A 26,567-nucleotide genomic window follows, 5' to 3' on the forward strand; every position below is an offset into this window, starting at 1 on the left:
CGCAATTAGGGCTCGCATATTTGACATAATTAGCATTAAGCTAATGCATACCATACCTTCTTAGTAGAGGAGACAATAAATTACTAGCAGCTATCCTCTGATGGACCCGCCGTGGTTGCTTAGTGGCTATGGTGTTGGGCTAATCACGAGGACGTGGGATCGAATCCAGGCCACGGCTGCCGTATTTTGATGGGGCGAAATGCAAAAACACCCGTGTACTTAGATTTAGAAGCACGTTAAAGAACCCCATCTTGTCCAAGTTTTCCAGAGTCCACCACTACGGCGTGCCTCATAATCAGATCGTAGCTTTCGGCACGTAAAAGCCCATAATTTTTATCCTCTGATGAGTGGTCCAGTGTTAAAGATGCATTCGCTTTTGGCACGTCACGGCCGGCATGAAGCTTTTTTGTTGGTCTCGGTCGCACGCATTCTTCCTGCTTTCCCGAATCGTCGGGAGTGAACAAAAATTATTTCAGCTAATGCGAAGAATATTATGCTAGTGGTGTGGGTAAAGAAAGCTGCACCGATTTCTAGGCTCGCAGTGAAGAGCTCCTTAGGTCATATTACTGCGACGCACTGCACTCGGTTGCAAGATACGCATTTCGTGCCGCAGCACAGCGTCGCCCCGCCTCCCTCCCTCCAATGTATACCCCCACGGCCTCTCGCGCGACGGTCGCGTTTGCTTTCCGCCGTGCGTTCGCTCTCCGTGATAGCGCGCTGGAGAATACGGCATGCGGCGACGATTTTATCACCCTTAGACTTTATACGGAACCTCACGGTGACAGCGACGCCGACGGCAGAAATCCAGGTTGAAGTGTCCATATAATTTCTATCGCAATAAAATAAAGGTAGGACATTAGGCAAATAATAACAAGAGCTTGGTGGCGCAACCCACCACCCCGTTTCAAAGGGGTCGCTCATAGCATCCATCCATCCATCCACACATCCTCATTTTTGTAGGCCCTCCGCCTAGCACAAGTGCTTTATTGAACTAATTGAATTTATCAAAGTGAAGTGTGCTAAGAAATTTGTAAAATACGACTTACGAACAACCTACAGACATGATGTCATCGGATTATAATTATAATATACGAGAAAAGATAATTGTGTTACGCGAAAACTGAAACGCAAACCCCATTTCCAGCTGCCGTTTTGTTTTTTTCGTGAGCGTACCACGAGAAATTCCGACCAACTAGAGGCTAACAGCTTCGCTGTAATACAGTGATGTTGACGCCATCTTGGAAGCTTGGAAGTCTCATGCAGTATACGAGTTCTACGATGCCTCTAATATGTGATAACATCCAGCAGGCGAGGTAGCTCAGGAAATTAGCTAGCTATATTCAGCAAGTAGGTTTACAGCGACTATCACTGAAGGAGCACGGCGCGCCAGTGCCTGCGAACGCTGGGAATTGTACCCACGCTTACCGTACACACAGTGGCACATACTCAGTGACCCAAGTGATAGATAGATAGATAGATAGATAGATAGATAGATAGATAGATAGATAGATAGATAGATAGATAGATAGATAGATAGATAGATAGATAGATAGATAGATAGATAGATAGATAGATAGATAGATAGATAGATAGATAGATAGATAGATAGATAGATAGCCCCCGGAAAGTGCGTTAAGTACCCCAAGAATGCTAACGCATTAAAATCGCCGAACTTCATCCACTCTACTGAAGAGGATGCAAAAAGTGGCCACAATTTTCTTCATTCCGTTTGAATACAACGACCGCTACTGGTACTTAGCATGAAATGAAAATAAACATTTTTTTTTCTGTGTTCCGTGGTAGCATTCTTCGCAAACGATATGGAGAGCTTATATATTGATCTTAAGGAATTCATTCATTGCAGAAAGCACTTCTTAGCAGTGACCTTGAGATAGGCAGCACTTAGGTATCCAGTTTTAAACACGTGGCGACGAAACAGCAAACTGCCATATATTAATAGCCGGTTAAGTGGGGTGAGTCGAGTGATAGCTTTTATTTCGTATAATGAGGCATAGTTTAGATGACACCTCGGCCGCCGGTGGTAACGAGCAGAAACCGCCAGGGGTTAACGAAATGAAACTAAATTCAGAAAACGTCGATATAAATCAGCGTTTAACGCGCTCACGCGGCGCTTCACATCACACACGAACACCGATTCTGCGTGCCGGCAGCATACTTGGCTAATAAGCGTGCGGTGCGACTTATGCGGTGGTGAAGGCATCGGGGGCCGGACAGCTACGCCGTATATCATTTGCCGCAACTTGCAGCCATGTCTGCTTCACAAACCGATCGTTTCAGCGCGCATTTTTGCGTATGCTTCCGCACGTAATTAGACTAAACTGCGGTGCACGAGGCACAGAAAAGGCCTCGAAGGGCCCCAAAAGACAACGAAATACCCCACCCCCTACCCCTACATACGTGGCCGCTCCAGAAAGTAGCGATCGTTCGGTAGCGCGGGCGCAAATTGGTCCATGGCGTGCTTGGAGTCGTTAATCACTGCAGCTCAGGCCAGTGACTCCAATGTGTCTCCGGTGTGAGAGATTTCAAATTTTCTTCCTTCTCTGGTGGTTATCGCTAAGGCATCTTTTCTCTTTTTCATTATTATATTTTTTGTCGCCCTGCTCTGCAGGTAACATGGCACTGAAAGACGCGCAGGCCTCCTGGTGCACACCCAGAAAAACACGTGGTCGGGCGCTTGCAGCATGGGTCGATATCGTTCGCTGCGCGCGTTCTGCCGCGAACAAGAAGAGAAAGATTGAACCGGGAATTCGTGTACGGACGCAAAGATAAAAAGGGGCAACATCTGACGCAGGCGAAATATTGGTGCCGCTCCTCTTTACTTACTGGGTGTCGGCGTAATTATAGCTTTTAGCCAAAACAAGGCGATTCATTAACTAATTCTTCAGACGAAAACTTGTATTTTTGGTGTTCCCGGTAGCAGTTCCTGTTTCCTTTCGTCTTTCTGTTTTGGAAGATTGACCCGCATGCAACAAATTCACGTGTTAAGCGCTGATTGTACGACAAAGAACACTTGCCGAGACGTCTACGCAGCAGCGTTTGTTAATGCGTGGTGAGCATCAAGCCGTAATGAAATCACCTGCACCGAATGGCACCGGCCATTTCTGCTAAGTGTACGTGCCTTTATTATCACTCAGCCTCAGTCTCGCATTTCGGACATGTGCCATAACGTTAATAGTATTTAGTGGAATTAGGTAACATTACACAGACATGTTAGTGCAAGCAAAAAGAACGTCTGACAGATCAAATAACCCAGCTGATATGAAAGAGCCGCGCTATATATATGCTACAGACGATTTTTAATAAGCATGTTCCCATTGCAAATCACCTGGTACATTTCTCTAAATTATCATAACTCATAATAATAGTGAAGCACCATATAAGCGAGCAAGGTCCGTACTATTCATTGTCCTGGCCCGTTTTATCTGGCAATATTAATACCGTACAACGCCCGCGTACGTTATGTTACCCATCTCTAACAAAACTGTAGTTGCGCTGGCAAGCCAGGGAGTACACGCGGAACACGGCGTATAGAAGGATAAGGACCCCACAAAACGGGCCCAAAGTACCAACCCTGCAGAAAAATTCTGCCCCCAACTGAGTTCCCAAGAAAACACGTCCTGTGATGTAGTGCAGTGGCCTGCGCAAAAAAAAGAAAGAGAAAAAAAACACGAAAACTAATAATACTAATAATAATAATAATAATATAATAATAATAATAATATATATATATATAATAATAATAATAATAATAATAATAATAATAATAATAATAATAATAATAAACCTTTACATGATACAAACAAACAAATGAAGGAAAACAAATTGGGCTGAGGCGACCATGAAACGCAGAGTTCACTGTGGTATTTTTCTATCTCTCGTGCATATATGAAGAGGTACGGTTTCTCATTTGTCAGAAAAATTGATGGCGTGCTTTTGCACTGCCGTAATCTATCTATCTATCTATCTATCTATCTATCTATCTATCTATCTATCTATCTATCTATCTATCTATCTATCTATCTATCTATCTATCTATCTATCTATCTATTGATCGATCGATCGTTTATTTTTTATTGGCATTGATTGTATTTATTTATTTGAAGTACTGGTAAGAAATACCCTTCCGGCTAATCCGCAACGTTTAATTGTGTGATTGAAAGGATGATTCGAGGTGGACATTTTTAACGACGTGTAGAAAGCTTATCTAATTTACCTCTTAATCTGTTCCTCTGCATTCCTCGTGTTCCCAAAGTTGTCCCTGCCTCGGGACGCGCAGTTAGTCCTTCAGTAGTAAAAACTAAAATCTCGTTTAGCCAGCAATTTCTATGTTAAGCTCTGCTCGCACCTTTATTGCCGATGTTAACAGCATTCGTTCTCACCATGTATGCCCTGTTGTCGTGTGCGTGTATGAACCGTGCGTATTGCGAGTAGTATTGCTCTTATGCGGCTGCCATAGTTTTATTACTCACACACGTTTTTATTAGCGTACACAGGTTTTTCAACGATATTTTGATGAGTAAATGAAATAAAAAGGATAATATCAATGATTATAATATCAGCGCAGTTACTCTCGCCTAACGCGAGCGAGTGGTACCTGTTGAATCAAAGTAGAGCGCACTTTTTCTTAAGCTACACTATAAAAAATGCCGCAGTAAATGCCGAGAACTATCTTGGCAGCCAATCGATTCGCTTTATTTATCACGATAATTTTTTTCTTTTGTTTTCGTGTGGTATTCGGAACTCTCTCCTCCTCCTCTTGTTCACGGCGATAGAAACTTCTTGTCGTGATGATGCCGATGGCTTGCCCAAAATTATTTTTAAATATTACTGTTAAATGGCGGCTGATTTTTACAGTGTACACCAGCGAGCCCCTGACGTAAGCTGTGAGAGATGCTACGCCTCTAAAGCAACCAATTGTGCTCCATTTCTCCCTATCGTGACACACATTACCGACGTCACATACCGAGCAGTCTGTTCCCTTCAAACCTTTGTAGGGAGGAATGGTTGTGGCAGATCAGTTCCTCCCCTAAAGGAGTAACCTCAATACCCCATTTCCTCCTTTTCTTCTTAGAGTGTAGCCACGTAAGACTACTCTTTTGCTGATCGCATGCATAATTAACGTCCCCAAATTACTCCATAAACAGCGCCTGAAATGTAGACATGTAGTCAGAATAATTAACGACATCTGGGCTAGGTGGTATTGATGTAATTGTTGTGACGTAGTTACAAGTGCGAATAGGGCTACCGAAAAAAAAAAAAGGTTGGACACGACAGAGCGCTAGTTCAACTGACAACTTTTGTTCAGATAATCATTCAAAGAGGCCACCGCATGCTCAGATAAATGCGCAGACGAACGCATAAACGAAAGCGGCACAAGTAGAAAATCAAATGCGTAACCAAGCCGATAAGTGCCCGCAACGAGCCATTACAAAGCATTCACATGGTTCTGCTCAAGGTACAACACTTCTTTATCTAGATGGGGGATGGGCAATAAAATTAACATAACCAATTGGAAATGGAACTAAACCACAAATGAATACAGAACTAAGAACCTAAAGAAGCCTCTAAAGAATTTCTCACGTCATTGCGGAAAACAAGGTACAATTCAGGGCCGAGGTTTAAAGCGGGCACGGCTTCCATCAATGGGCTATGACGTTTCGGCCGACGCCCTCTGCTGGAGCAGGTCAGTACGCTGTCGCGCTTCCCCCGCAGTGGACACAAGACGACGACGAGTGGCAAAAGTCCAGCGGGTCCGATCCCGCGCAGTTGGAGCCGGTGCATACCGAGCACGGGAGCCGCTCCATGCTGCTGCTTCTTGTGGTGACTCGGCCGATGTCTCCGGTGCCGCCGACGCCGCCGCCGCCCGGTTGCTTATCGCGGGAGGCCCACTGTGAGCCGTCCACATTAATCACGCCGATAAGGTCCGAGCGGGCGCACCGAGGGCAGCCATTAAATTTAATTACCCGCCTCGCACCGAGGGCTTATCGACGCAACAGCGGCGAGGGGGCCGGTCGCCTCGACGGAGAGAGGAAGCCGTCCCATTCGGCTCGGACAGCAGTCGAGCGCGAGCGTGCCGTGCTCCCGGGATGCTCCGGACTGAGCACGAACACGACCCGTGGCCGCTCTTCACTCACCGCGGACACGTCCTTTCTCGGCGTCGCTCTCGCCTGCAGGCCCTCTCGTTTTCACAGATCTATCGCTTTCTTTCTCTCCCTATAGCAGTGGCGTTCTCTGCCCTATCTGCTGTTTTTTTTTTTAATATTTTTTCTTTTTTTTCCCTCTCAGCGTTGAAGAGTTTCTTCGCGCTTCGGCCATGAATCCTTGTTTCTGAGCCCTCTTCTTCTTCGCCAGTTCCGTGCAGTGCTGCTGGACCTAAGAAAGAAAGCTCGAAGATGAGCTACCATCAGTGTGCCAAAGCGATACAGTCTTTCACCAAGGCGGCGTTGTGGCAAGTGACGCAAAATATTTTCGGAGGAGGCCACCGTACTGCGTCTTTGCATGTTCCAAACTCGCCGAATGCCAGAATGAACGAACGAAAGCGAAAGAAGCAACAACCAGTCCCATCACTTAGGGGTTCAGCGTCTATATGACTGCACGGAACTGTTTGCGCCTCTTGAAACGCGACTCCATCTGCTGTGCTGTCCGGCGGTTGAAGGCGCATCGTGTTTGAAGAGACCCCATCAGAAGAGATCGAACCGGAGCAGGCACTACGCACCCCAAGCACCTCCAAATGAACCCCCCCCCCCTCCCCCCTCCGTTCGCTCCGTCTCCACGCGCTTCATCGCTTGGGAACGCATACCGACTGATGCCGAGCGAAGGCGATGAAGACGTTGACGACCGGGCCTGTCGGGAGAGAGATGGATATCGGAGGGCCCGCAGACGAGAAGAGAGAAGCGGGGGGGAGGGGGGTGAGGTTAGGCAAGCAGCCATGACCCCAGGTCTTGTGTGCATGATCCAGTTTTTCTCCGCATGCTACTGACCGCACTTCCAGTCACGTCTCTTCAACGTAATGTGAAAAGACATTGCCAGTGTTCAGTTGCCGCGGCGTTGACCGCTGGCGAACGTAGTTACCGAGAAGCGCGCCCAGCGGCTGCCTTTTGAACCTTTTTATGGCGGTCTTTCTACTCCGATGATCTGAAGACAAGAATATGTATGGTATTCTCCAACCGACGGCATCGCGGCTCATGAAGCAATCTGGATGTTAACCGCGTCGGCCTGTGATCTTCGTATGCGACGCGCTGCGCGGCGTATGTTCGTGATATCGCTTCGCGAGGGTCTTCGTTAAAGTCTGGAGACGACACGCAGGGGTGGTCTGAGGGTTATACATGAGGCGCGCAGGTTATCTGTCGGCGGCTGTCAGGTGTGCTGAATTATATTAGGGCGAACGGAGTAAGGAATGCAATACGGGAACCAATCTTGTTGGCCAGCCACTTATTTTGCAGCGAAATAATCCGAATAGGACACTAAATTTACCCCCCTCTTTACGACCTTTTTCCGTTTCATTATGCATAGACAAAGCAAGCGCACGAAGTACATTTCAGGGATGAGAGTTACCAACTGCAATATAAGAAGCCACACCACGCGCGCAGAACCAAATAAAGGGAAGAACAAATGATGTCAGTCGGCAGTAGCACATTGTGGTATAGTGTACGCGATATAGCGTTGGCTGCGTTGAGACCCCGTCACATGTGTCCAGAACTCACGGCGCTGTGCTCTGCATTCCTGTGACGATGTTTACGGGTGTATGCAAAGTTAAAACACGCTTCTAATGCCGTTGCTGTCTCAAAACGAGTAGTTGCCGAGTCCTGCAGAAAGTGATTTTGCGACAAGCGCATGCTGCGGTGGTGAACGTCTCCGCAGAAGTTCAATATCATGCGCTGTGGACGAGTGCGATTGGCGCAGTTTACTTATTTTACGACCACTGTCATAGGGGCTTCCCAGTTGCGTACGTGGAGTCACCGCGAGCCTTTGTCAGAGTATAGATGCCAGGAATGGTCATTATAATGTTTTGGTGCCAAAAATAAAGTGAGCGAGAGAGAGAGAGAGAGAGAGAGAGAAAGTAAGAAAATTCAGCAGAGACACTTAAGACTGCTTGCGTGTAGGAATGCGAAAGCATTATAGTCGCTTTGGCGATTGATGTTTTCGACATGCATTACAATTCTTTCTGCAGATTCGGTGTGTGCTTTTGCGCATACGTTGGCCACAGACGGGAAACATTCGGACCATTTTGCTGCAGAACGACGAATTCCGCGAATTTTACGCAGCTGCGACAGCACCGATGAAATCCGATGATGAGCAAGTGACGCGCGGGAAGCAGCGCGCTCACTTTATTCACTCGTGACGTGGCCCCACCTGCCCCCGCCCTAACCCCCCCCCCCCCCTTTTCACTGGCTGTGTCGCCACGGGCCCAATGACACATGCACTAGGTTACAAGTTTAGTCAGCCAGATGGCTGCGACGTGACGTGTGCAATGACGCACACACTAGACACACCTTAGTCAACGAGAATCATGGAGCCGCCGTGGCGTTAGGGAAGCGCGCTCGTGTCGCCCCCTGGAGGCCAGGGTTCCTTTCCCACCCACACCGAAATGAATCAAATTCTACGCCTTAATTTACTTTCTTTATAGGAACCTCCTCCCCGACAAACTTGAAGTCAATCCGAGCTTTTATTTACGTGATCTTACTCTTTTTGCCGTCTGCCAATTTTGGTATCATCGCTCGGTCACGCCGCCGCCGACAACGCCGGATTTTCGCGCAGTGGGGTATGTAATGCTTTCGTATTAAAAAGGAAAAGCAGGGTAGTTACCCGGGTGGCGCCCGATATGCTACCCTACACCGGAGGAGGTGGAAGTGGGAAGAAAATAAGAGAGAAAAAGAAAGGGATAAGTAGTGATCTGCGGTCGCCGATCTCACTTGTCTTTAAAGAGCGCAACAAGACTCCGGTGGCTTTTCTCGCACCGCTTTTCGCGACATACACACACAAAACGAAAAAACAAAACAAAAACGCAGGCTTAAAAACCAGATATAAGCCCAGCTTTTGCATGCGTTGGAGCCATGATTTGTATAGATAACTTTGCGTGAATTAAGACAACGACAGACTAAAGGCAATAGACATCAAGAGTGATATACAGCACAAGCGATAACTTACAGTAGTAATAAATCAACCCATTCACAAAAAGATGTTTGATCTAGTGTTTTAATTCCGTTGATGAGCTGTAGAAGCGTATTTTTTTAGCCAGCACGATTCCGAGACACCGGCACGCGGTATGCGGTTAGTGCTCTATATATCCTGTCGTTGTGACACCTACCTTCATCCTTTGTCTACACAGTGGGTAATTATGCATAATTTCATTTACTGGCGAATAACTGAAGATTGTTTCTATTAATGTACAGCAATAGTTTGTATTTGCAAACATGTTTCGTTTTGAGTATGCGGTGTTTTATAAACAACGGGTTGTCGGAAATATCCCTCGGATTGCCGTAATAGTTTTCGAACAGACAGCGGTTTTTTTTTTCTCTCTAAAACTTTTAATTTGCACAAGATCTTCTCACTTGTTGTGCCCCATACAAGCATGCCAATGACAAGCGTGAGTAAAAAAGGGGCGCAGTATATTTTCCTTCTCAGCCATTTTACGAGTGGATTTATTTTATTACGCAACCAACAGTTTAGCTTAGTTCTGATGCAAGTCTGTCAACTTATGTGTTCCAGGACATATTTTCTTGGAACCACACGCCGAAGAAATGTTTGTGTCTCAACATGCTGTAGCTTTTGAATCTTAAACATTGTGTTTCGGCCCTCTCTGCATGACCTATTAATAGACTTAAAATGATATATTTATTTTAGCTACATTAAGCATAAACTTTTTTGTGATGTAGCATCTTTTAGGTGGATTTATTAACGTCAACCTCGAGGTCCACGAGTGATATACCTATAAAAATATATTAGTGTCGTACTGCATAAATAATTAGCTTAGACAAGTTTGGAATGTTGCACACATCATTGATGTAAATTATGAAACGAAATGACTAAGATGGAAACCTGAGGTACAGCACTTTTGACAAATGCCATTGGGCAGAGCGTGTTGCCAACCTTAACATATTGTTTTCTGTTCGTGAGCTAATTTTTCATTAGTTCTGATGCCACCTCCCGTATAACCAACCGTTATCCTGCAATTTATAAAGTGTAATGTCATCTTTCACTGCATGAAAAGCTTTGTTCAAGTCAATGAGAATAACTATAGTGTACTATCTGCTGCCCATGTTCCCAAGTATTTCTTCTTTAGCATGTAACAGTTGCCAGCTCTGTGGACTTAAATTTTTGAAATAAATATTGAGTTTCATTGATTATGTTGTTCTGTGTGAAAAAGCACTCGAGTCTGGTATGCCTGACCCATTAGAAAACTTTAGAAAGGACTGGTAAAACGAATAGAGGACTGCAGTTTTATCATACACCGTTAGCAACCCGTTTATAGATTGGACAAACGCGACCTATACTTTGATTCGAAGGAAAGATCTAAGTATCTAACATATAATTTGGTAGTGTATATGTCAAGGGGTGTGCGAGATTAATGGCGCGAGATAATTGAGAGCAACGGCTTTTACTTCATCCACACCGGCACAGAAATCATCATGGATCTTACCAATAATCCTTTCAACTTCATAAGGAGTGACAATGGTTAAAATTAATAAGTGCGGTAGACGACATCTTTTCTGCAACATACGTACATGATGGACGATAGGCTTATTTCTACGTAGTAACCAGCTTTAACAAATATATGAAATGGCTGCTAACGCGTCTCCATCTGTCCTACCTTCTGCAAAATCAGCAAATCAACATCACTTTTTTTATTATTTTCAGTCAAGTTATTTATCTCCATCCATATCTTCCGAGGGTTAGCATAAATTCTCTGAAGTATATGTTAGTAATTAGAAATTATAGCTTGTTTATGTCAAAGTTTAGCTGGTTGTGGCACCTTTTGAATTTCCCGAGAAGTGAATACTCCCAAATTTAATGAAAGGGTGGTACGTTTTTCTTTTTTTTCTCTCTCTCTCTCTCTCAGTGTAACACGTCGTTTATGCATAGGCTGCAAATCTTTTTCGTCCGCAAGGACTTGTATGTATGGAAAGGCACAGTCGCAACAGATCTTCAGCATTTGTAGATGACGCTGACAAGCGCAGTGTGGATTGCTTTCTACGCATACTATGTTGCAATTAGTGGACCTAACTGTAGCGCGAAAACTGTCTCATGTGACAATGTTAATTTTGAGATAATGTAGCGTGATTTGATTTTTGGTTTGTATACCAGACAGTGAAAAAAGGGAAAAAGTAGGCAGTTGATCGCTTACGTCAACTCATAACAATCATCCGCCGTGGTTGCTCAGTGGCTATGGTGTTGGGCTGATAAGCACCACGTCGCGGGATCAAATGCCGGCCATTGCGGCCCCATTTCGATGGAGGCGAAATGCGAAAACACCCGTGTACTTAGGTTTAGGCGCACGTTAAATATGGCCAGGAGGTCGAAATTATGTCGGAGTCCCCCACTACGGCATGCCTCATAATCAGATCGTGGTTTGGGCACATGGCACCCAATAACTTTTTTTAACTGATAACAAGCCCGAGATAAATTTGCAAATTGAAACGCTCATGACACGAATATGAAGTAGCGACAAGGTTTTACCTGATAACGTGCTAGGCTTTGTTATTGTGCATATGCATGTCTAAAAATCGAAAATTGACTGCAGTTGTGTAGAACTCGCCGAATCGCCGAATATGTTATTGTTGACTGCGCCAATCAACAAAAACAGCAAGCACATGGATGTAAGTTTTGTAAAAAGATATCAGTATGTGTATATATATAACAAAAAAATTGCTTTCTACGTGCTGGTGGCCTATAAACCACCGCAACAATGGTTCTCTTAGTCTTGACCACAAGGTACTCTGCACGAAGAAATTATTGTAAAGTCACTCATTATTTCATGATGAACTTGATTTCTGACACATATGGCGATGCCACCGCCGCAGCCAGAGGAACGCACTACACCATTGTACATAAAATATGCTTTTTTTAGCTTCACCATATATTTAAAAATTACCTGTGGCAGATAAAACAATTCTAACCCTTCAGCTAAAATTACACGATGGGGTGGCCATTACTATACCACGAGAAATGAAAATGTCTAGTTCAATAATTAGCACAATTACACTAATTAGCTGCTCAATTATTTACATTACAGCACGTACGGCATTAAGGCACCCCGCAGAGCTTGGAGGGACGTTATTTGGCGTTAAACGAAAATCAGACAAAGGTAGCACGTTAAGCTTGATCGTCAATGGATCGAGGAACATTCTTGTTTTTGTTCTTCCTACTTTGAACGTTTACGTGGAGGACATTAAATCTATCTACACTTTGGTTAACCAGTTTGTTGAACCAAGTGATGTCGTATAGAAGTGGTGTTAATCATTATGAGGTCAAATAGCTGTATTGAGCAATTATGTTGTCATCTGTGCAAGATCTGCGTGCTCAACAATCTTGAGAAGCTCGGATGTCTCTGTCTTACAGGTAAAAATATTTTCACCATTTCTTCATATTATACTACCAATTAGCGTCTCGCTTCTTAGCAACTGCGGCACCGAGCAGCTACCCGGAATGTTTGGACAAGTTCTCGTTGACATCTATGATATGGGCTGTGATTACTTCAACCTAATTTATTTGGCGGATAGCGTTTACTTACTATCTTCGGTCACTGTGGCGTTCGTTTTGCCCTGATGGACGAAACGAAGGATTATACTCTAGTGTCCAGACCTGCCAGCAACCACCCAATGGCACATATGTTTTCTGTCAGAACGTAAGATGGCCCCGATGGCGTCACCAAGCTTCTTCACGATTTCTATAGGCCCACCATCACTGGGGCACTTTTGATTTCTAGGTTATTCGCGCGAGTATATGTATTGTCATAGTTGTTCAACGTGATCTAGTTCATCAACTCAAACATGAGGCAACGTTGGCACTACGACATTTCTTTTTCAAGGCACACGATGAAGAAAGTGTGAACGCAATAGCCGTCGTTGTTCACTTACCGGGTGTCGCTTTTAACGGCTGTCACTTCCCTAAAGCGACGTCATTATTTTGAAATTTCATGCCTTCTAGTTTTCACAGGGCGTCACGCTACCATATACGATTGGCGTCGTGACATTCACGACGACTCGGTCTTACAAAACAGGTGCTACAACGTTTCCAACGTTTATAATCCCCATCTCTATTGGTAGAGCTTAAACAGCAAACTTCTCTGCTCTATTTTCCTCACTTATCAGCAGCGTTCGTCGCCAAATCCACTGCGGAAGACACACCCCAACTGTGATCGCATGCGTGGAACCACCCGCAACTAACCGGCCCTCACATTCTATCCGTGTAGCGTGACTCCGTCGATTCGCAACCAGTCGATGGACGTCTTAGCGCGACCCGCTGTCCTTCCGTACGGATTGCTACCTACCACTTCTAAAAGGGCGCCGGCCTCGACATTCGCAACCGCTCCTCTAGATGTGTGAAAACGTTCAGCGACGCGCTGCGCCCTCTATACTCCGGACAGAAAAGGAGGCGCGTCCTGTTGCCTCCGCGGGCCTTCATCGCACCTCTGCGCGTCTTCTTGTTCTTCACCTCGGGGGCAGCTGGAACCGTGCACGCACAAGACCGCGGGCGGGCGACAGACACGTCGGTCGCGTCAGTCGGCTCTACTACGTGGGCCAAGGGGGTCGCTGCGGGGACAAGCGGCGGCAACAGTGGCAGCGGGTGGGCTGTACTATAGTATAGGGGGAGGGGGGGGGGGGGGGGAGGTTTGACCGCGCGCGCAACAGCTTCATCGCGCGCGCGCGCGCCCGCGGTCCGAAAACGGCAGCCTATTAAAGCCGCTGATTCGGCCTGACGGATCGGCTCCCCCGGGGAGCTTTGTCTGAGCGCGCCGGTGTTCACCGTCCGATCGAGCGAGCGAGTGCCGTCGGGCCGGCCGGACCGGCCCGCACTGATTGATCGGCCAACGGCTTCCCACGCGCAACGGGGTGTCCGGGCCCCGGAAACGAAGCCCGGGCTCCCCTCTCTCTCTCTTTCCTGTCTCCTCCTCCTCCTCCTCGCTGCTAGGTGGGCGCAGGCCGGTGGCAGCGGCCTCCGCGTGTTCACCTGCCTCCAGAGACCAAATCCATTTCGCACTCGCGCCCGTTTTTGTCTCGTCAGTTACGTGCAACGCTTGTACGGCTTATATACAGAGTGAGCGGGATCGCCCTCTCATCGCGAGTGTAGTATATACGTAGGCTCAGCAGCCGTCGAACGCTTCTCTCTCCGCAACAGGCCCCGTATAACGGCGCTTCGCTGATACCTTCACGAAACTTCGCTGACCCAGACACTGGCGTACCGGCTTGAAAGATGACTCGAGATGGTTGTACAGGCTTTCGCGCTACTAAATGCAGTGCGCCGTTACTTTGCCATCAATAGCTGAGAGCTCACGCAGTGTGTTTCTTTCTTTGCTCTATGGTCAACACGACAGAAATAATTTATCTTTAACCACACAATATGGCATCCAATACACGAATACATCTAGGAAGGCGCAACTATTTGTGACAACTCTACCAGGCACGTTTTTCATTGCTGCTTATCTGCCTACACAAAGTGAGAAGCGCATGGGAACTCTTCAAGTATCCGCACTAGATATTACATACAGTGTCGGCAGGTTCGGACGTAGTGCACGAAACTAAATGACCGGCGAGGAGGTGGAAGCGGTCGGGGGTGGCGGGTTGTGGCGGGGTGAGCGCCTCGGAATGACGACGGCAGAGTGACACGCACAGCGCGTCCGGAAAAACGGCGCCGACAAATTCCGCGGCCCCACCCTCCATCAACTCCCTCGCGGCCGCGCACACTGTCAGTGCGTTCCGAGCTGCCGGTGGGGGTGATAATCACAACAAGAACGGAGCTCGCGCGCCAGTTGAAGCTCGCTCGGTTGCGGAGCGGTTCTGTTGTCCTCTCCCGCGGCAGCATGCCATACGAGACGAGTAGTAAGACGTCTGGCACGTCATGGGAGTTGCCAGCCGGGACCGCAGTCAGTGGGGGTTTGCTGTTGTTTCCTGACAGCTCAGTGGTTCATTCCGCGCGGCTTTACGCGTCGCTTTCTGCATGCGCGTCCTGCGGAGCGCATTTATCAGACGAGTCCATGTGCGACGTCGCTTCCTGTTCATCTTCCCAATCACTCGAGGCTGACTGAAAATTAAAAAAATAACAACTGAGATGGGGTGTGTCAACATATAAGGCTTAATTTCGCGAAGCCGTTGCGGCAATGGCGCTGTCTTGCTGAACACAAAGTCGCAGCTTTGATACCCGCCAACGGCAGTCTCGTTCGGATCGCGCTAACCGGCACGCAAGAACGCTTGTGCGCTCAAATTCCAGCGAAAGTTAAATAACACCAGTTCGCCAAAAAATTATTATTTGTTGGCCACCACTACGCGAGTCATAACAAAACTGTAGTGCTGCGATCTAAAATCCCCTAATTACGTTTCTAACTAATTACCTAATGACCAATAATGCAATTAACAAATTATAGCCGTGGAGTACGCAAGGCGAATACACTTGGAATTAATTCTCAGGATGACACCAATTTCGAGATATTAATTCCCGAACTTTGCGGAGAAATGCATTGGCGTTCCAGTTAATTTTGCACTTCAGTGCATAAAGCGACATTTTGTTAAGAAACTAACTGGAACGTCAATGCATTTCTCCGAAAAGTTCGGGAATATCTCGAAACTGGTGTCATCCCGAGAATTCGGTCCAAGTGGCCTTGCGAACTCCACGGCTACAATTTGTAAATTGCAATATGGGCCATCAGGTAATTAGTTAAAACTTAATTGTGAAGTTTTATTAATTATTCGATTATGCATTTCAATTTATTGTGCAAGTAATGTCCGCCTCTTCGAGTAGACCAGCTCATGAACTAGAATTGTGCTATCTGCCACAGGCAGATAGCACGGGGGGGGGGGGGGGGGGGGGGCGCTAATGCGAGAAATGGAACAAAAATAGATTGGAACAGTTTTATGATATAGCGCCCCAGGATACATACATGTCTACACGGATGGTTCCAGTTTAACACATTCTTCAACCTCAGTAACAATGGCTGAACTATTCACCATCCTATGAGCTAAGTTTATAACTTCCGTAAGTAAGACGCAAAGGTGGGTGCATGTATTTCAGCGACCCCCAGGCGGCACTCGCATCGCTTTACAGCACTAAAAGGAAAACAAATAATGCTGTTATAATTTATGAGACGCTCAAAGAGCTTACAAAGGCAAAATCAAGCGCAGCACAATATACTGTGTCAGCGGATACCAAGATAATGTTATATTCCAGGCAACACAACAGCCGATGCAGCAGCACAAACACATCGCAAGCATGCGAAAGCGCTCGGCTAAAACACTCTATTTGCTATAGCATATGCCGGTCTGAGCGGAGCGGACAGCAAGCGCTCAGCTAAAACACTCTAAAAGTGTGCTTTAGCTGAGCGCTTGCTGTCCGCTCCGCTCAGACCACCATATGCTAGCAAATGCCACACAACCGCTTAGCGGGAAGGCTATTGCGCTTGCGGACAACGCTCATACCGGCAGCGGAACGAAGACCGCATCCCTCGCTCCGCTACACACCCGACTGAGCGGAGAGTGACAGCGTGTCTCTTAAAGCCCCTATATATGTCTACTTGGCCTCTTCGTCGTTTTGCAGCCGAGTCGATAGCGCGTCGCTCGCGTCTCGGCAAGACGCGCTTATCAAATGCGAAATCTCCGCAGTTCCCTGCAGTATCTCAGAGCATGAAATCTGAGCGGAGCGGAGCGTAAGCGGCTATCTGCTAAAAGTGTCTAATATCGGGAAGCGAACTATATCAGGATGTTGGGAGTGAACCTGGGTCTCTAAGCACAAAAGAACAAGGGCTTGATACCTTAACCGCTAGACCAAAAGCGCAAGCAAACTTCACTCGTGCCGTTGAGGCAATCAGCGAGTGCGTTAAAAGAGTATGCTGCTGGGTCTGTTGATACATACTTGTAGAAACGATGGAACCCAGCCTCTAAGACGCAAACACCAGGAGAGAAGTAGACGGACACATGCTGGGACTATAGCAACAAGTTTAATGAAAACAACCACACAGAAGTTTGCAGGGAAGCCAGAGCGCGCATGCGTCGTACATACCCCGTGACTATAAAAAAAAAGAACACAAAATGACACCTAGTAACCACATTTTTTTCTAAATAAGCTATCTTTTTCTTTGACAGCGATGACGAGGGTACACTAACACATTGATTGTGACCATATTTCCGGATATGGTACGCTTCAATCAGTTCTCGTTCGTATCGTGTCGTTCCCCTGCCAATAATTTGTGTCTTCTAAAACAGGTGAATAGCCGCACACCCAGCAATGAGCAGGCAGGTTTGCTCCTTCTCCTGACGTGACAGACGTTTATTTTTCTTTTAAGCGGACATTAATGCAACGCCCTGTCTGGCCTATATACACGCGACCACACTTCAACGGTATGCGATAAACAACATTTTTGATGCAAGTTGTGAAATTATGGCTGCTACTGCAGGCACTCCTAGTTTTACGATTTTCAATCCAAACACATGGACTAAACATCTTGCATGGCGCCGAAAACAAACAACCCGAACGCAGTTCCTTGTGGCAATGTCCTCAATAGAAGCTGCCGTCATTCAATGGAGCAAAGTTTTCATGAGCAGATTAAGCGTCTACAGGCGGTCGGTTTTCCCGACACTGTTGTCAAGGCAGTAGCCAAAACAAAACTGAAAAAAGTTGAAAAAATAAAGAGAAGGCAGAGCACATATCACTGCCAATGAGGACCGTAAGCGAGTGGAAGTCATTAGAGTGCTGGGCATGCTTATTCGACACAACACGCAGAATACCACGGCCCTCACAAAACTGCAGAACCCCGCCAAACAAATTTGTGCACTGCTCAGGCGAGTGGCCAACAGACACAGAGGAATGAAGGAGATGAACTTGTGTAGGTTGATTCAGGCATTCTTAATCAGCCGCACAGTCTACTCCTTCCCCTATTATCATCTCAGGAAATCAGACAAAGATAAAATAGAAGTTATAATTCGACAAGCGTACAAATGGACCTTAGGTTTGCCTGTTTATACCAGCACCGAGAAGCTCCTCCAACTTGGAGCGCACAACACCCTCGACGAGCTGATCGAAGCACACAAAACAGCACAACTAACATGGCTATCAGACACGATGACGGGACTACACATCCTGAGTAGACTGAACCTTAAACCCATATACACCACGGGAGGCAGAGCACCACTATCTCCCGCAATCAGATATTACCTAATAATCAAGCCAATACCCAAAAACACCCTGGCGGGCCGGCACGACGCCAGGAGAAAAGCCAGGGAAGACAAACTACGCGAAAAGCACGAGCAAGACCAAACTGCGGTCTTTGTCGATGCCGTCAACAAGGCACACAACACATACATCCTGAGTGCCGTGGACGGAGAATCTAGAATTGCAAATGTGGCCTCAACTAGAGCCGCATCAATCAAGAAGGCCGAAAAAAAAACATAAGTGGCCATAGCGCTGGCCATCATGAACTACCCACACTGTCCTTAGCGACTCTAAGAGCACTATTCTCAGCTTTATGAGGGGCAGTGAGTGAGTGAAATAACTTTATTGGGGTCCAGAGAAGACGCAGGGGACACCCCACGCCACCCGGCTAGTCCCACGTAGGGATCGGCAAGCCGAGCTTGACGGCCCGATCGCGGGCACTCTGGACGGCCAGGGTTTGGTCGTGTGAGACTGAATACAGCCAAGATCCCGAGAAACTTCAATTAGGTAGGCAGAACAAAAATCAATCGTGTCTGGCTCCCCGCTCACTCGGGAAATCCCGGCAACGAGGAAGCGCATCAAGTGGCCTGAGGGTTAACAAACCGAGTCGCGCTCTCCTTGGAACCGGACCCACCAATGGGAGAGGTAGTGATTTTCTACAACAAACTTACCAACCTATATAAAAAGATCAGGAGAATATACCCTAAACCACACAGCAACCTTACGAGAGCGCAGACCAATATCATCCGCCCAATTCAAACTAACACCCTTACCACTCCTGGTAAGGCGTATCTTGCGACCGGGCTCAAGGGGAACTAGAATCTCGCAGGCGAAGGAGGAAACCGGGAAGGCAGCGCGGGAGGGGCTTATGCTCTGCGAGCAACTGCGTACTTTGAGCGGCGGCGGCCAGTCGCACGCACCGTATCTTCAAACGAACTGCAACACGGCTCCTACCTTTGTATGCGCTGTGCTTTCGCCGCTCAGTTTCCGTTGAAGCGATAGACCGCACGAACCTTCGCTCGCTGCTCCTGGCGCACTTGCTCACGCCAGCGTTTTGACAGCGGTCGTGTGCAGTCATCGAGTGTGATCTATTCATGTTTGCTTGTGCGCGCTGACACCATGCTTGTTAATTCAGTTAGTATGCGAATGTGCCCACGTTTATACAGCCGATAAAACTACTGCCCTTACTCCGTATAGATCTCTACTAATTTGCTATCGCAATTGATGCTTCGCCTTTAGGGCTTAAATTGCGAATGTTTTCATATAAAATATCGGTAAAATAGTTTTTTTCGTAATTAAACCTAAAGAGATGTTGACGCCTCATACAGGCGCCGTCTACTCCTCTGATAAATAGCAATACAAAACCATGGTAATAAAGAAAAAATTACTCCATCTCCCGCTAAAGGGAACCATGTGTGGATGCGAAGCAGCGGGGAGATGCTGAGCTTGAGCGGGAGATAGTTTCGCGGCAGCGGCCCGAGCGCTCATCGCGGCGCTGCACAGGAGAGAGAATGAGGCGCGCGCGCTCCGTCATTTTCATACCGCGGAACTACCATGGCGCCCCCAGCGGAGTATGCAGCTGTCGCGCCACCTATAGTGCGCGCAGCTCCGGATTCCTAGAGGAGAGAAAGGGGAAGCGTAGGAGAGAGAGGGGGAGGGGACGCGCATGTGCTGTGGGGGTGTGGCACGCGGGCGCCGCTCCGTAGAGGATTCCTAGAGGAGAGAAAGGGGGGAGCGTATGAGAGGAGAGAGAGAGGGAGGGGACGCGCATGCGCTGTGGGGGTGTGGGACGCGGGAGGGACGAACAGAGCCGCCGCCACGAAATGCTTCGCATTTAAAAAATGTGTTGCAGGATGCATCGAAATTCGTTGTCGAAATAAGTGAGAGGGATATAGGAACTTTAAGGAGAGAGGTCGAGTGATATGTGACTCTAGCCTGCAACTCGACGCTGAGGAAGGGGTTAAGGGGAACGACAGAGATAGGGTACAAATATGAAGGTGGTATTGTGAAGATGAAGATAGCTGCCGCACAGTCTACTGTTCCTGTGCAACCCGCACCTGCGTGCTTCACGGCACATCCAGCTTGGTCGAAAAGGGACCAGGCTACTGGAGCGTAGCACGGAGATCATCTATGGCGCGCATGATTTGCGCAGCTGTTCTCGCCACAGGCGTACTAGTGCGAGATAGCAGCTGCTGCAGGGCGTCAATAAATTGTCGCAGCATCTAGCTCGCACAGCAGTAATTAAATGGACACACAATATATATTTCGAAGTTACGCCATTCACGAAGTTACGCCATTCACATTACGTCATTCACGGCACGCTGGCGTCGGTAATGGCGTTTGATGATGGCTGCCCAAATTATCCTCGATATTTTCTGGCGGTGGCGCGACGACGATGGTGTGACGGTGATGGAGACTGCCACATTCTTGGCCAATCCCCCAGAATTGTTATGTACCACTAGATAGATGCCCGCATATACATGCACAACAGGAGGCATGAATAGAAGTCGGCGACAGAAAATATAGGAAGTCTTCTACATAGAAATGAAGAAGTTGCCAACGGAAGCAGCCAAGTGTGAAGAGAGCACTTAAGTGAACAAAATGGGACGAGTGCGTGCACTGAGCGAGGGGCGTTAAGCTACTATAGGTGTTAAGAAGACGGGGAACTGAAGTGATAACATTTCAGTAAACATTAATAGAAAGCTTCGATTCTCACTCGATTAACGAATATGCGTGGGGCCCTGCGATTTCCTTTCTCCGCGGGCGAGATACTCTATACCGACCATTCGCTTCAAGATCGCACAAATCCCACACCCTTCAGAAGTCGCTCTAAGCGTAGCTATGGTGAACCGGCAAGGCGAAACTGCGCATCTCGACAACGGATGCGCAGCGGACTTTGGCGACGAACGCGTCCCGCAGGAAGGGATGGGGGAAGGCAGATTCAGAGTGCAGTTCATAATGTCGAAACATTACAATGATGCTCTACAGGTACGCAGCACAATCCAAGGCGCAATACATGCACAATGGTCGTTAGAGCACAGACATGGTGCCGGAATCCGCAACAACGCTCGTGATGCCACGGATCCTCAGTGCAACCCTCCTATAGTATATCTCGCAATGAACACGGTGGAGTCATATACATATCGGGCCCAACGGCAGTTATGTGACTCGAGAAGACACTGTTGGATCGCCCTCAACGAGATACGGCGATTATGCTTCTACAACGGCGACGGATGCAAGGCTTCTCGTGAAAAGTTATAGCCCGGCCCATTATATGACATCGCTCATAATAAAAAAGAAAGCACTTGCACTCAGCCGGATGTCTTGACGCACTCTGTGGCCATAACTCTGCGTCGCCGGTGCGAGAAGGTGCGCAAGCTGTCAAATCGGCACGAAGCCGGACACAATCGGCAGCCAGGGTTACGCAATTGCCGTCGCTCACCGCCTTCTCTCCAACACGCCGCGGAACGCGCGCGCCCCCATCGTTGTGCGGGCCCGTGCTGGCGCTCATTAGTCAGAAAGTCGGCGTTCATCAGCGCACGCGAGCAGGGCGCCAGGAGCGCTCCTCAGCAGCAACGCTCTTTGTCCGCGGTGATTCCGCGCAGTGTGCCGTGCGCTACGCTGCTCCCTTCCATGCAGTCTACAGAGCTTTACATTACACTTTCATTGTTGCGCAAAATATCACGAAATAGCCTTCATACGCACTGTATACCACAACTGACGTGGGACTCACCGTAGTGACGTACTGCACCTGACGAGTTCGCTCCTAACATGTTTTGCCTCATTTCGTGTCCTATACGAAGCAAAGGCTTTCATCTTTTTGATGGAACAAGTGCCACGTTCACGAAAGAAAGGCACATGCTGCATCTTTCCGCTGTCACACTTGATGGTTAATGCCCAGGCCTGAACACAAGCCGGCATGCGTGGAACAGGCTCTCCAAGTAGTGTATTCTGCAGCGTCGGGACAGGCAAGCCTGACTAAGGTAACGCTGCTCTGAATTGCGGAGGAGCCCGAAGATGTGCTGCAGGTACAGAACACCGTAGAAAGTCACCGCATGCATGCATGTATGCATGCATTCAGAAATTGCGGAGGGAATGGAAAGAGCAGCGGCGTATGCAACCACCAGCTCTTCGCGCCGAGCTGGCCTGCACGCTGCAGCATATGTGCAGGCAGAGAGCAGGCGAGTTGCCGCGGAGGCAGGTCGTGGGAAAGCATCTTGCAGGCGCTGGCTTCCCGCCGAGACGGGGCTTTATGGAGTGAGCAGTAAATCAGCGCGCGCTGCCATCGCAGCCGCCCGCCGACGCTGGCCTTGGGCGCACAAAGGACCTGACGCCCCCGTCCAGCCAGTCGCGGCGCGGAGGTGCCCCGCCACATCGACGGCGCTTCGGCGGCTGCGGGCGTCTAATCCCGGACTCGGACGGGAGGCATGCGCCCGCGACCCCTTCTTCTTCTTCAGCTTCGTAATCTTCTTTTTTCTGCGCTACGGCTAGCTTGCACTCCCGTGTATTCGTTGTCGCCGCAAGAGCCGCGCAGATGAAACGCTGTTCGGAGAAGGATCGAGCTCCGCTGATCAAATGTACCACTCTCTATAGGGGCTCTGGTAATTGCGACTGACAAGAGGCGGAAGAAGCGTTGTTCTCCTTGGGAAGGAAGAAAAGATGTACATCGGGATGTAGAAGATACTGTCCAAAGCTTTGTTATCAAGGAGTATATGAGAACGTTTGAGCATGTGTAGAGTCAATAACAAAAGGCTTCTCTAGCTGTCAGATTAAATTTTTCGATCTTTTTAGTCGACCTCCCCTTACCAAGTCACGATTCAAAAGGACCAGGCCGGCCCCTGAAACTACCACTCCTGAGTGGTTTTTGCAAGCTGCCTCGCAGTAGTCAACTTTACAAACACCAGGGATGCTGGAGAGAGAGAGAGAGAGAGAAATAACATTTATTAGCCCCGAAGGAACTAAAGCCCAAGTCCGGGCCTCCTGGTAGGTTCATGCCTCCTGACCCAGCACGTTCTTGACGTGCTGCACCAGAAGCGGCCACCATGGTTTTTCAAACCTCCGTGGGGGAGTGGTCCACTCTTCCCTGCTGCCAGGACGCTGGTTGTGTGGTAATTTGGAAAGTATGGTGTTTTTGAACATGGCGTTTGTAGTGCACTCCCACAAGGTGTGTAGGAGGTGGTGCTGGTAACAGCGGTGGCACAGTGGTAACGAGGCGCTAAAACGTTCTAGTAGCCTCTAAGCTAACAGGTTCAATTCCCCCAGCCTCACATTTATAAGCTATTACCAACTAAATCATTTAGTTATCGGGGCGACGAGGTTACCGTCCACTCTACTACGCAGTTACTTGCCCAAAGCCAGAGTCCAAGTTGCCAACCATGTTTTAGTGTAGCATTCTGTGCACACAATTCAAACTCCGAATGCCGAAGTTGTCGACTCTTTGTCGCACATGCACTTCCGTCTGTCACCCCATCCCCCTTTCACCTCTTTTCTCCCTTCTCTTGTTGCCTATACTGCTCTTCATCAACGCCTCTTCCTTCGTTTTAGCATCCCCGTTGCTACGCTGTTACGCTGTCTAGAAGACGCTGAAACGAAGCCATAGGGAAGACGCTAGAGGACTCCGGTAAACCGCGCCCGCTCTGCCAGGTTTATTGGTCTCGGGTATTTACTTTTGCGAAACCAAAGTTGGTGCTAGTAAAAGCGTTAAGCTATGGTATGTATGTTTGTTCATTCGACTTATGGTGTGGTGAGAATTTTGGAGAATTTCGTGCGTGAGAACCTCAGTAACATACCCCGCGCGAGTAGTAGTAGTTGAAGATTTGCCCCACTGTTGTTTTTTGAGCAGAGTTGAAGTCCCACGACATCAACCTGCATTGTGCAATTTGAAAACGCAATTGTTGCAGTCCGTTAATTGAGGATGACAACCGTTGAGACAGTTAATATAAATGCAGTAAGTTAAATAAAATTTGGATTGCAATGAAACAGTGAAAAAAAAGCATCAATTGTGATAGCAAATTAGTAGAGAGCTATACGGAGTAAGGATGGCAGTTTTATCAGCTGTATAAACTTGGACATGTAGCAGCACCAGTAACGCGCAGAACTGTTGACGCCGTCGGCGTTTTGCCCGCGTTCTCCCCGAACGCGCGCGGCGTTGGCGACTGTTGGCGCTGCTGCGCGGTGACTGTTGCTCACTTTCCATATCTGCCGACGAATCCCACCGAATCGCTCCGGCGATGCAACGACGGCGCTTGCTAGGCAACGGCTCAGCTCGCGGTTTCACCGGCTCCTCCTCTGAGGTCATGCCAGGTGGCGCGGTGAACGGCGCTGCCAGCTGCGGCGGTTGCTAGGTAACGGCTAAGCTCGCGGTGCAGCCACCGACCACAGCGAAACGGCGAGAATGCGGCCAATGTAGCTCTGTGTAGCTCAATGTAGCTAAAAAAACCAATGTAGCTCAATGTAGCTAAAAAAACACCCCATATCCACGGGGTGAATGATGATGAGTGGGCGAAGCTCCGGAGGGAATCATCGGTAAACCGTGAATCTTCCGTGTAATTCGCCCAGTCTCGCCGCACTAAATCGAACGATTGACTTCCACCAATGACACGCGCCATATGTGACGTCATTCCTATTTTATAACAGCGCCCTTCATTATAATTGCACCATATCCCGCTTAAGGGGGCGCTAGCACAAACGCGTTGGAAACGTGCAGTACTCTCTAGTAAGGGGGAGAGGCCACAGCGTCTTACGCAGCCGTTTACACATGCCGGAACGTGCACCGCGTTTGCCGACGCCATCACATGACTGCTGAGAGAGTATACCCCCCGTATTCATAAACGCTCCTCGACTTGAACTTGACTTGCCACCGCCTTCAATGCGTTTCGAACGCGCTGCCCAAGACGGTGGCAAGTCAAGTCCAAGTCGAGGTGCGTTTATGAATACGGGGGTAAGGCGGAGAGGCCACAGCGTCTTACACCAGCTTCTTACACGGGCCGTAACCCGCTAGCACAAACGCGTTAGAAACGCGCAGTCTTTCGTTAATGTTGGGTATTTATTGTCATCGTGGTGCGTGTGTCCATGTATACTGCTGCTTCAATGACACACACACGGTATACGCATTATGTGACACATGTATATTTATTTTTTTTTTTTGCTCAACGTCTGGTTGCTTCTCTATTGCCACGAAGACGGCTCGGTGGTCAGTGTAATAACACGCTGCCGTCTCTATGACCCCTACGCAGTATTTTGAATTGATCGTCTGTCTGTGATACACAAGATCAATGGTGGTTCCCCATTGGGTCGTCTGTACAGTTGGAACACTGGCTAAGTCCAGGTTAAAAGTGTCCTTCAAAGGAACACCAAGAGAGTCTGGAGCACGATTGAAGTCACCAGCCACCACACACAGTTCACTTGCCGCACGACTAGGTATAGACGTAGCCACTAAGTTTATAGTGTCTTTAACTGAATTGTTCGGCGACACGTACACGGCTTCGATGAAAACACCACTTTCATCAAGCTGAACGGCACAGGCTTCACCCTTGGGCACCACTACGTTTGGCAGTTCACTGACAGCAATCCCATTCCTCACATAGATACAGACTCCAGAGCTTCTGGTAGCGTCAACACGACTGACTCAACGTTTCACGCATGGCACTACTTACCGGCGTCTAGTCTTTCATGTGCCACAGTCTTTCACACACGTGGCACACATATCCAAAAGGATTGTTTACGAAGTTCTTCTCGAAGGTCCGAGTCGAACTGGCGCTTTCGCTAAGTTTCACCGTATAGTCAGTCAATCGGCGAGCCTTGACGTCATCGATGGCGTCTTGTTGTTGCTGCTGCTGAGATGGTCGTGCTCGTCGCTCAGCCTCCTGGCGACGCCACTTTGCTAGACGTTCCTCCCTTTGCTCCGGTGTCTCAGCAGCACGTTTAGCCTTCTTCTGTTCGTTCTTCCTACGCTCAACCGCTAATTGCCAGGCAACTTCTTCGGGATCCGATGAGTTAAGCTTCTCCGCTCTTCTGCGCCGCTGAGCAGCAACTTCGCTCTCCTTCTCCATGGCTATACCACACTGGAAAACTCCCAACGCAAACGATCAAACGTTCAGCGCAAACGCCCGGCGCGTGAGCTGTGCGCCGTGTGGCGTCACTGCTCCTCGAGCATGCTCAGCACGGCTCTCCGGGAGCCACGCGAAACT

This window comes from Dermacentor silvarum, chromosome 6 (assembly GCF_013339745.2).
Source record: "Dermacentor silvarum isolate Dsil-2018 chromosome 6, BIME_Dsil_1.4, whole genome shotgun sequence".
In the NCBI taxonomy this organism is placed as follows: Eukaryota; Metazoa; Arthropoda; class Arachnida; order Ixodida; family Ixodidae; genus Dermacentor; species Dermacentor silvarum.